Raw genomic sequence first — 9,935 nt, 5'->3', positions numbered from 1 at the left:
TCATACATACTGCCATGCTGTCATGATATCATCAAGAGATATTCGAGAAATCCTTCATCTTTATGTTTGCTCCAGACGTCTTAACGAAGAGCTTGAGTGACGGGGTTAAGCGTCTGTAGGTGCGGGAGGGCGGGAAGAGGCGCGGGGTGCGCCGCTCGCCGGCCCGGGTTCTGCAAGCGGCCCGGGGAGATGCACTCCACACTCGCCAGTTGTCGTCCAGCCACGGACGGAGAGGCACATCCGGCACACATCCTCCCCGGCTGTTAGTGTAGTGTGTACGGCGTCTCCCGCCTGACCCGACCGTCATGACCTGGTGTTCCTCTCACCATCTCTCCTCCCTCATACTTTGAAACAAAAAAACACTTATCCTCCTCCTTCTTCTCATACCTCCCCATCTGTCAAGTAGCACAACTCGCGCTCCTTTTTTAGCGTCAAGTATCATCGCGCTACTGTTACTCTGCTGGTCCATCGCTACGTGACCTCACAGTCGGCGCACCTCAAGCTAATGATGTCATAACCCAGGCCCTCACATCAGGGAACTTCCCGACTCACACAACGGTAAGTTCGTGACCCCAGTGTTGCTCCGTGGTGAAGACCACCCTCACGATTATAATAGGTCTTCGTAGAACTATGTGAGTGCATCGTTAGTAACGCTGTGACGGACCCGCATGAGAGAGATCCAGCCGCCAGTGGGGGAGTTATGTAAGACGTGAGGGAACACTCACGTGATGAGGAGGACGAACCACCCAGGTCTGGCAAACCAAACTTTTGGGATTTGACCAAAACACAAGTTATACCACCAGGACGCCTGACTCTCTCTCTCTCTCTCTCTCTCTCTCTCTCTCTCTCTCTCTCTCTCTCTCTCTCTCTCTCTCTCTCTCTCTCACACACAATCATTATGTCTGCAATAATACCTCGCAATATACGGAAAAAATATCGAACAAAAACACAGACGAGAAAACTTGGAAAGATTGTGCCTCAAGCTCCCTGGAGAAATAAGAAACACGCAGGAAACAACTGCAGAAACATTTCACACGGAGGTCCCCAACCTCCATTTTTTCCGCCGCATGCGGCCAGGAATGTTATATATGCGGCCGTGAGAACAACGTACAGAATATGTGATGTGCGGCCGGCAAGACTTGAGAAGGTGACCAAGTTTAATCTGATTTACCGTATCTTATGTAAACAAGAAACATAAATACGTGACAAAGGGAAAGACACGGAAGACGTGAGTGATCCTGAGAGAACCGTGTTATGTTATCATGATAAATAAGTTATACATTTTACTGAACCTTATTCATCTTACTATATTTCGTACTGAATAAAAAGGAGTTTTATGTTGCCTTTTTTAAAGTCTTACATTGCAATTGTTCATTTTTTGTAGTTTGTCGCAGAATTTCCAATAAAGTTCTGCATTTGAGATAGATCATTTCATGTTTTAAGCATATCAAATTGTTTTTGACATGTTGCATGATCACCGCGCGTGGCGGTTACGTGTGATCACTGATTACTTGTTAGTAAGGTAATCCACTAGTTCATAAAGGTTCCCGACCTCTGATTTAAAAGAAACCTTGATACATGGGTGAAGGCATTCTCAGAACCCAAGACTGATAGTTACGAAATGTTTGTGGCGTAAGAGAGAGACGGTATCATCGATCAAGCAAGACGTGTGGTGAGCACTACGGGCTACCCTTGCCTTTCGGTAGAATATTGTTGCAGGTACTTATATGTATGTATGTATTTATCAAGTCTAATATTGAAGAAAATGAAAGACCAGATTGCTATCCTTGACTTTAATTGTGAATCTATCCAGACGTGCACAGGAGGTCTTGTTTCCTCATTACCTTGATGGATAATGATAACATTACCGGGAAACACAGACGTAAGCATGTACAGACGCGGATGAAGAGCCTGGGACACGCCTGAGGTCCCGGTACAGAGACAGAGATCTTGCGGCTGGGATCCTGGGACTGGCCTGACCGACGCTGTCCCGGGTCCTCTGTCTGTCGAGACAGAGGACCCGGGACAGCGTCCACCACACGTGTCCCAGGACTTTGGGTCCCGACTGTTCATACTCACAATTCTAACATTCAAGCCGTAATGACGTATTTTCCCAGAACAAAGTCGTTCATAGCCTCTCAGGCTTCACATTTTATCATGCCTTTGTGGATACTTAACTTTTCATAAAACAAGATTTTCTATCCCTCTCATCACTGTTCCAGTAATCCCTCTCATCACTGTTCCAGTAATCCCTCTCATCACTGTTCCAGTAATCCCTCTCATCACTGTTCCAGTAATCCCTCTCATCACTGTTCCAGTAATCCCTCTCATCACTGTTCCAGTAATCCCTCTCGTCACTGTTCCAGTAATCCCTCTCATCACTGTTCCAGTAATCCCTCAAGCCACTGTTCCAGTAATCCCTGACGTCACTGTTCCAGTGATCCTCACATCACTGCTCTAGTAATGTATCTCATCACAGTTTCAGTGACCCCTCTTATCACTGGTCCAGTAATCCCCTCCATCGTATTCTGTCCCAGTAATTCCTCACGTCGCATATATTTCACTGTCATCCACGAACATCCATGATTAATGATGAGGCTCTTAATTCCAACAGTAATTACCTCACTTTGTATTTGTCATTAGAGAAGATCCTGGAATGTTTCGCAGATCATTTGGTGGTAACATTATATTCCCTGCTCACTGGAAAACGTTAACTCTATTATAGATTGTATGACCTTATAATACATAAATGAATTAGAGAAACAAATCATTAGTAAAAATTTTGGGTCAGAGTTTTACATTAGACATTTGATATTCTCTTAACATCAATATACCTCTGTAACCAGGGTTAGGGCAGCGGGTCCAACTTGTTCTAATGTTTCTCACAATAAGATGCAATGATGAAAATCAGAAATCAGTTTCTTTAAGGAGAGGATGAAGTGTGACGATGTTATCATCTTGTCCTTCTCTCATGGGTCTGTACACCAGTAAACGATCAATACTGGACAATAACAAATAAAATCCAGCATTTAGTTCTTGTGTTGTGGTCTATGTTTTGATCGTGATGTTGCAAGAGTGTAATACATATTGTTTAGTTGAGTTGTGCGTTGTGATGACTTAACTCTGTGCTAGGGCAGTCCACAGTACCTGGCTAGCACGTTGACCAAACACTAACACACACACCCAGCGTCACCCTCCCTGCTTGTGGCCGCCCCAGGTACCACCGAGACCTGGTCCAAACTCTTCACTTCTCTCTAGGAACTCACTACCGTCCTTGCTCTGCTCGTTTTAAAGTTTCTGTATTTGTGATCCCGCCACCGTCAATATCATATCTCTTGTAGTGCGGGAATGTTTGGTTCTGTACCCGCGTTACCCACACGAACAGCACGTACGAGAAACCCTCAGTTTACTCATCCAATCCAGCTTCATTTCCTGGTCATTATTATTATTTACCTCGGCCGAATATGCGACACTGGCTCTCACAGACGGCTTATATTTCGGTAGAATTCAGGAAGTCTGTGTGTTCCTCCTGCCTGAACATACTTGTCAACAACTTCTACCACTCTTGTTATGTCAGATGTTTACCGTATCTTCCCAGAACACATATGACTGAACTGCCTCATCAACACACTCTCCAGACCTTCATAACCAGTTCCACTGTTGTGTTGTGTTATCTGTATGTCTGGATGATTCTGTATCCTGGTCACCAACAGTGTGGCTGACTCTCCCGCCCAGCACTACTCACAACATGCGTTCTGCTCTCGCTTGACCTCACTCTCGACCTTACTACCTACTTTTCACCCATCAACCGATCACGTGAATCTGACTTGTTCAACCTTATCCAGTCATCTACCTGCCCTTAACCCACTATGCTGTCGTCATGAATCAGCGAAACTGTTAACTAGGTGGTCTGAACTGCTCTACTGACTCGTTACCTTAACTTATTAATGCACATTATTGAAGAATGAATTTGTGTTTTTCTATATCTGAACCAGATCATAAACTACAATTCAAGTAGTAAATACTTGACAGAAGTATTTCAATCTAGTTGTTCTCATGTGGTGTCATGTAGACGTGTGAGATAAGGAACGACAAGTTACATTATGACCATGACTGAGAAGATGTCGTGTTGGGAAATCATCATCTGTTGTCAGGGAAAGAAAACAACCCCAGCGCATCTCCAGCCTCTCCGTGGTACCCCCAGCCTCCTCGTGGTACCCCCAGCCTCCCCGTGGTACCCCCAGCCTCCCCGTGGTACCCCCAGCCTCCCCGTGGTACCCCCAGCCTCCTCGTGGTACCCCCAGCCTCCCCGTGGTACCCCAGCCTCCCCGTGGTACCCCAGCCTCCCCGTGGTACCCCCAGCCTCCCTGTGGTACCCCCAGCCTCCCTGTGGTACTCCCAGCTTCCCTGTGGTACCCCCAGCCTCCTCGTGGTACCCCCAGCCTCCCCGTGGTACCCCAGCCTCCCCGTGGTACCCCCAGCCTCCCCGTGGTACCCCCAGCCTCCCCGTGGTACCCCCAGCCTCCCTGTGGTACTCCCAGCCTCCCTGTGGTACTCCCAGCTTCCCTGTGGTACCCCCAGCCTCCTCGTGGTACCCCCAGCCTCCCCGTGGTACCCCAGCCTCCCCGTGGTACCCCCAGCCTCCCCGTGGTACCCCCAGCCTCCCCGTGGTACCCCCAGCCTCCCTGTGGTACCCCCAGCCTCCCTGTCGTATCCGCCCCAGCTCTCCTGTGGTACTCCCAGCTTCCCTGTGGGTACCCCCAGCCCCTCGTGGTACCCCAGCCTCCCCGTGTACCCCAGCCCTCCCCGTGGTACCCCCAGCCTCCCCGTGGTACCCCCCAGCCTCCCGTGGTACCACCCACCTCCTCTGTGGTACCCCCACCTCCCTGTGGTACTCCCAGCCTTCCCTGTGGTACTCCCGAGCCTCCTCTGTGGGTACTCCCAGCCTTCCCTGTGGTACCCCCAGCCTCACGTGGTACCCCCAGCCTCCCAGTGGGTACTCAGCCTGCCTCCCCTGTGGTACTCCCAGCCTCCCTGTGGTACTCCCAGCCTTCCCTGTGGTACTTCCCAGCCTCCTCTGTGGTACCCCCAGCCTCCTCGTGGTACCCCAAGCCTCCCCGTGGTACCCCCAGCCTCCCCTGTGGTACCCCAGCCTCCCCTGTGGTACTCCCAAGCCTTCCCTGTGTACCCACAGGCCTCCTCGTGGTACCCCCAGCCTCCCCGTGGTACCCCCAGCCTCCCCGTGGTACCCCAGCCACCCTGTGGTACCCCCAGCCTCCCTGTGGTACCCCCAGCTTCCCTGTGGTACCCCCAGCCTCCCCGTGGTACCCCAGCCTCCCTGTGGTACCCCCAGCCTCCCCGTGGTACCCCCAGCCTCCCCGTGGTACCCCCAGCCTCCTCGTGGTACCCCAGCCTCCCCGTGGTACCCCCAGCCTCCCCGTGGTACCCCCAGCCTCTCTGTGGTACCCCCAGCCTCTCTGTGGTACCCCCAGCCTCCCCGTGGTACCCCCAGCCTCCCCGTGGTACCCCCAGCCTCCCCGTGGTACCCCCAGCCTCCCCGTGGTACCCCCAGCCTCTCTGTGGTACCCCCAGCCTCCCCGTGGTACCCCAGCCTCCCCGTGGTACCCCAGCCTCCCTGTGGTACCCCCAGCCTCCCTGTGGTACCCCAGCCTCCCCGTGGTACCCCCAGCCTCCCTGTGGTACCCCCAGCCTCCCTGTGGTACCCCAGCCTCCCCGTGGTACCCCCAGCCTCCCTGTGGTACCCCAGCCTCCCCGTGGTACCCCCAGCCTCCCTGTGGTACCCCCAGCCTCCCTGTGGTACCCCAGCCTCCCGGTGGTACCCCCAGCCTCTCTGTGGTACCCCCAGCCTCCCCGTGGTACCCCCAGCCTCCCTGTGGTACCCCAGCCTCCCTGTGGTACCCCCAGCCTCCCTGTGGTACCCCAGCCTCCCCGTGGTACCCCCAGCCTCCCTGTGGTACCCCCAGCCTCCCTGTGGTACCCCAGCCTCCCCGTGGTACCCCCAGCCACCCTGTGGTACCCCCTGCCTCCCCGTGGTACCCCCAGCCTCCCTGTGGTACCCCCAGCCTCTCTGTGGTACCCCCAGCCTCCCCGTGGTACCCCCAGCCTCCCTGTGGTACCCCAGCCTCCCTGTGGTACCCCCAGCCTCCCTGTGGTACCCCAGCCTCCCCGTGGTACCCCCAGCCTCCCTGTGGTACCCCCAGCCTCCCTGTGGTACCCCCAGCCTCCCTGTGGTACCCCAGCCTCCCTGTGGTACCCCCAGCCTCCCTGTGGTACCCCCAGCCTCCCTGTGGTACCCCCAGCCTCCCTGTGGTACCCCCAGCCTCTCTGTGGTACCCCCAGCCTCCCCGTGGTACCCCCAGCCTCCCTGTGGTACCCCAGCCTCCCTGTGGTACCCCCAGCCTCCCTGTGGTACCCCAGCCTCCCCGTGGTACCCCCAGCCTCCCTGTGGTACCCCAGCCTCCCTGTGGTACCCCCAGCCTCCCCGTGGTACCCCCAGCCACCCTGTGGTACCCCCCGCCTCCCACCCTTCCTCCACAACACATTACAATACTCTACACTGCCAACATCAATATGGCCGACATCAAGATCTAACTTCTTCTTTAAAAGGATTTCCATTACGGAGCGACTTTACTGGTGGAGCAAGATGTTGGCGGTGAAGATGGAGGAGACCATCTCCATCTCTGCTGGTGGTGGTGGTGGTGGAGAGCCACTAACGCTGCTGGTCTTCCAGAGCCCGAGCCAACGCGCCTCTCCCTCATATTTACTAACTCATAAAATTCAGCTTAATTCCGGTGTGTAAAATTCCACTTCACAGGGGCCTCTGGCGTATGCTTTGAAGACAGTATTACCATCAGTATAAGACTGGTCAATATTCTCACGTTCTCTATGTTGGTGATCACATTGGAATGAGTCCCCCATTGTACGTACACCAGCTCTTGGCAACACTGTACGGGAGATACATAGATGAGGACTGAATTACAATTGGTCATTACAGTTGAATTGCCACCCCCACCCCCTCCCTTGTGACATGGTTACGTGATTTATGTAGCGACGCACCTCTCTTATGTTGTGACGCACCTCTCTTATGTTGTGACGCACCTCTCTTATGTTGTGACGCACCTCTCTTATGTTGTGAAGCACTTATATTATGTTGTGACGCACCTACCTTATGTTGTGTCGCACCTATCTTATGTTGTGACGAACCATCTTATGTTGTGATTCGCCTATCTTGTGTTGTGACGCACCTATCTTATTTGTGATGCACCTCATTCATGTTGTGACGCACCTCTCTTATGTTGTGACGCGCCCATCTTATGTGGTGACACGCCTACCTTATGGTGTGACGCACCTCTCTTAAGTTGAGACGCACGTATCTTGTGTTGCGACGCACCTCTCTTATGTTGTGACGCACCTATCTTTTGTTGAGATGCATCTTCTTATGTTGTGACACACCTCTCTTATGTTGTGACGCACCTCTCTTATGTTGTGACGCACCTATCTTATGTTGTAACGCACCTCTCTTATGTTGTGACGAACCTATTCTATGTTGGAACGCGCCATCTTATGTTGTGACGCACCTATCTTATGTTGTGACACACCTGTCTTATGCTGTCACGCACCTATCCTATGTTGTGAAGCACCTATCTTATGTTGTGACGCACCAATCTTATATTGTGACGCGCCCATCTTATGTTGTGACGCATCTATCTTATGATGTGACACGCCCATCTTATGCTCTGGCGCACCTATCTTATGTTGTGGCACCTATCTTATGTTGTGACGCACCTATCTTATGTTGTGACGCACCTATCTTATGCTGTGACGCACCTATCTTATATTGTGGTCGTACCTCTCATGTTGCGGTCGTACCACTCTCATGTTGTGGTCGTGCCTCTCTCATGTTGTGGTCGTACCTCTCTCATGTTGTGGTCGTACCTCTCTCATGTTGTGACGCATCTTTCCTATACTGTGGCCGTGTTAGGTAGTAGGTTGTTGACAACAGCCGGCCAGGGTGGTACTACTGAGGAAGATGCCAGGATGGAGTGAGTGTAAGACTCAGTGCTCAAGGCCTGAACAGCAGGAGGGTGCGAGGCATACACGGGACACAGCGAATTGGAGTGATGTGGTATACAGGGGTTAACGTGCTGTTAGTGGACTGAACCAAAGCATGTGAGGCAGCCGGGGAAACCATGGAAATGTCTGTGGTTTCGGTGCATTACACATGACATACACACGACAGCTACACAATAGATGTAAGCGAATGTATCTATTCTTCGTCTGTTCCCAGCGCTATCTCGTGGACGCAGGAAACGACAAGCGAGCGTGAAAGATAAGAATGATGATGATGATAATGACAATGATAAAAATAATGATAATAATAATAATATTAATGATAATAATAATAATGATCATAATGATGATGATAATGATAATAATGATAATAATAATACTAATACTAATAATAATAATAATGATAATAATAATAATAATAATAATAATAATAATAATAATAATAACAATAATAATAATAATAATAATAATAATAATAATAATAATAATAATAATGATAATAATAATAATAATAATAATAATGATAATAATAATAATAATAATAGTAATAATAATAATAATTTTTTTTTTTTTTGCTTTGTCGCTGTCTCCCGCGTTTGCGAAGTAGCGCAAGGAAACAGACGAAAGAAATGGCCCAACCCACCCCCATACACATGTATATACATACGTCCACACACGCAAATATACACACCTACACAGCTTTCCATGGTTTACCCCAGACGCTTCACATGCCTTGATTCAATCCACTGACAGCACGTCAACCCCGGTATACCACATCGCTCCAATTCACTCTATTCCTTGCCCTCCTTTCACCCTCCTGCATGTTCAGGCCCCGATCACACAAAATCTTTTTCACTCCATCTTTCCACCTCCAATTTGGTCTCCCTCTTCTCCTCGTTCCCTCCACCTCCGACACATATATCCTCTTGGTCAATCTTTCCTCACTCATTCTCTCCATGTGCCCAAACCATTTCAAAACACCCTCTTCTGCTCTCTCAACCACGCTCTTTTTATTTCCACACATCTCTCTTACCCTTACGTTACTTACTCGATCAAACCACCTCACACCACACATTGTCCTCAAACATCTCATTTCCAGCACATCCATCCTCCTGCGCACAACTCTATCCATAGCCCACGCCTCGCAACCATACAACATTGTTGGAACCACTATTCCTTCAAACATACCCATTTTTGCTTTCCGAGATAATGTTCTCGACTTCCACACATTCTTCAAGGCTCCCAGGATTTTCGCCCCCTCCCCCACCCTATGATCCACTTCCGCTTCCATGGTTCCATCCGCTGCCAGATCCACTCCCAGATATCTAAAACACTTCACTTCCTCCAGTTTTTCTCCATTCAAACTCACCTCCCAATTGACTTGACCCTCAACCCTACTGTACCTAATAACCTTGCTCTTATTCACATTTACTCTTAACTTTCTTCTTTCACACACTTTACCAAACTCAGTCACCAGCTTCTGCAGTTTCTCACATGAATCAGCCACCAGCGCTGTATCATCAGCGAACAACAACTGACTCACTTCCCAAGCTCTCTCATCCCCAACAGACTTCATACTTGCCCCTCTTTCCAAAACTCTTGCATTCACCTCCCTCACAACCTCATCCATAAACAAATTAAACAACCATGGAGACATCACACACCCCTGCCGCAAACCTACATTCACTGAGAACCAATCACTTTCCTCTCTTCCTACACGTACACATGCCTTACATCCTCGATAAAAACATTTTCACTGCTTCTAACAACTTGCCTCCCACACCATATATTCTTAATACCTTCCACAGAGCATCTCTATCAACTCTATCATATGCCTTCTCCAG

General features: G+C 50.2%; 1 protein-coding gene across 1 annotated transcript in view; it reads left to right on the top strand.

The window, feature by feature from the left end:
* Positions 1 to 228: 228 nt before the first annotated feature.
* Positions 229 to 9,935, top strand: part of LOC139764621 (uncharacterized) — an 81,798-nt gene continuing 72,091 nt past the window's right edge. The window contains exon 1 of the mRNA XM_071691471.1: positions 229 to 558. The gene's annotated coding sequence lies outside the window, so the exon portion shown is untranslated. The remainder of the gene's footprint in view (positions 559 to 9,935) is intronic.

The sequence above is a fragment of the Panulirus ornatus genome, chromosome 4 (genome assembly GCF_036320965.1).
Source record: "Panulirus ornatus isolate Po-2019 chromosome 4, ASM3632096v1, whole genome shotgun sequence".
In the NCBI taxonomy this organism is placed as follows: domain Eukaryota; kingdom Metazoa; phylum Arthropoda; class Malacostraca; order Decapoda; family Palinuridae; genus Panulirus; species Panulirus ornatus.
Note: the sequence above shows the minus strand (reverse complement) of the source record. Positions and strands in the feature narration are given on the sequence as shown.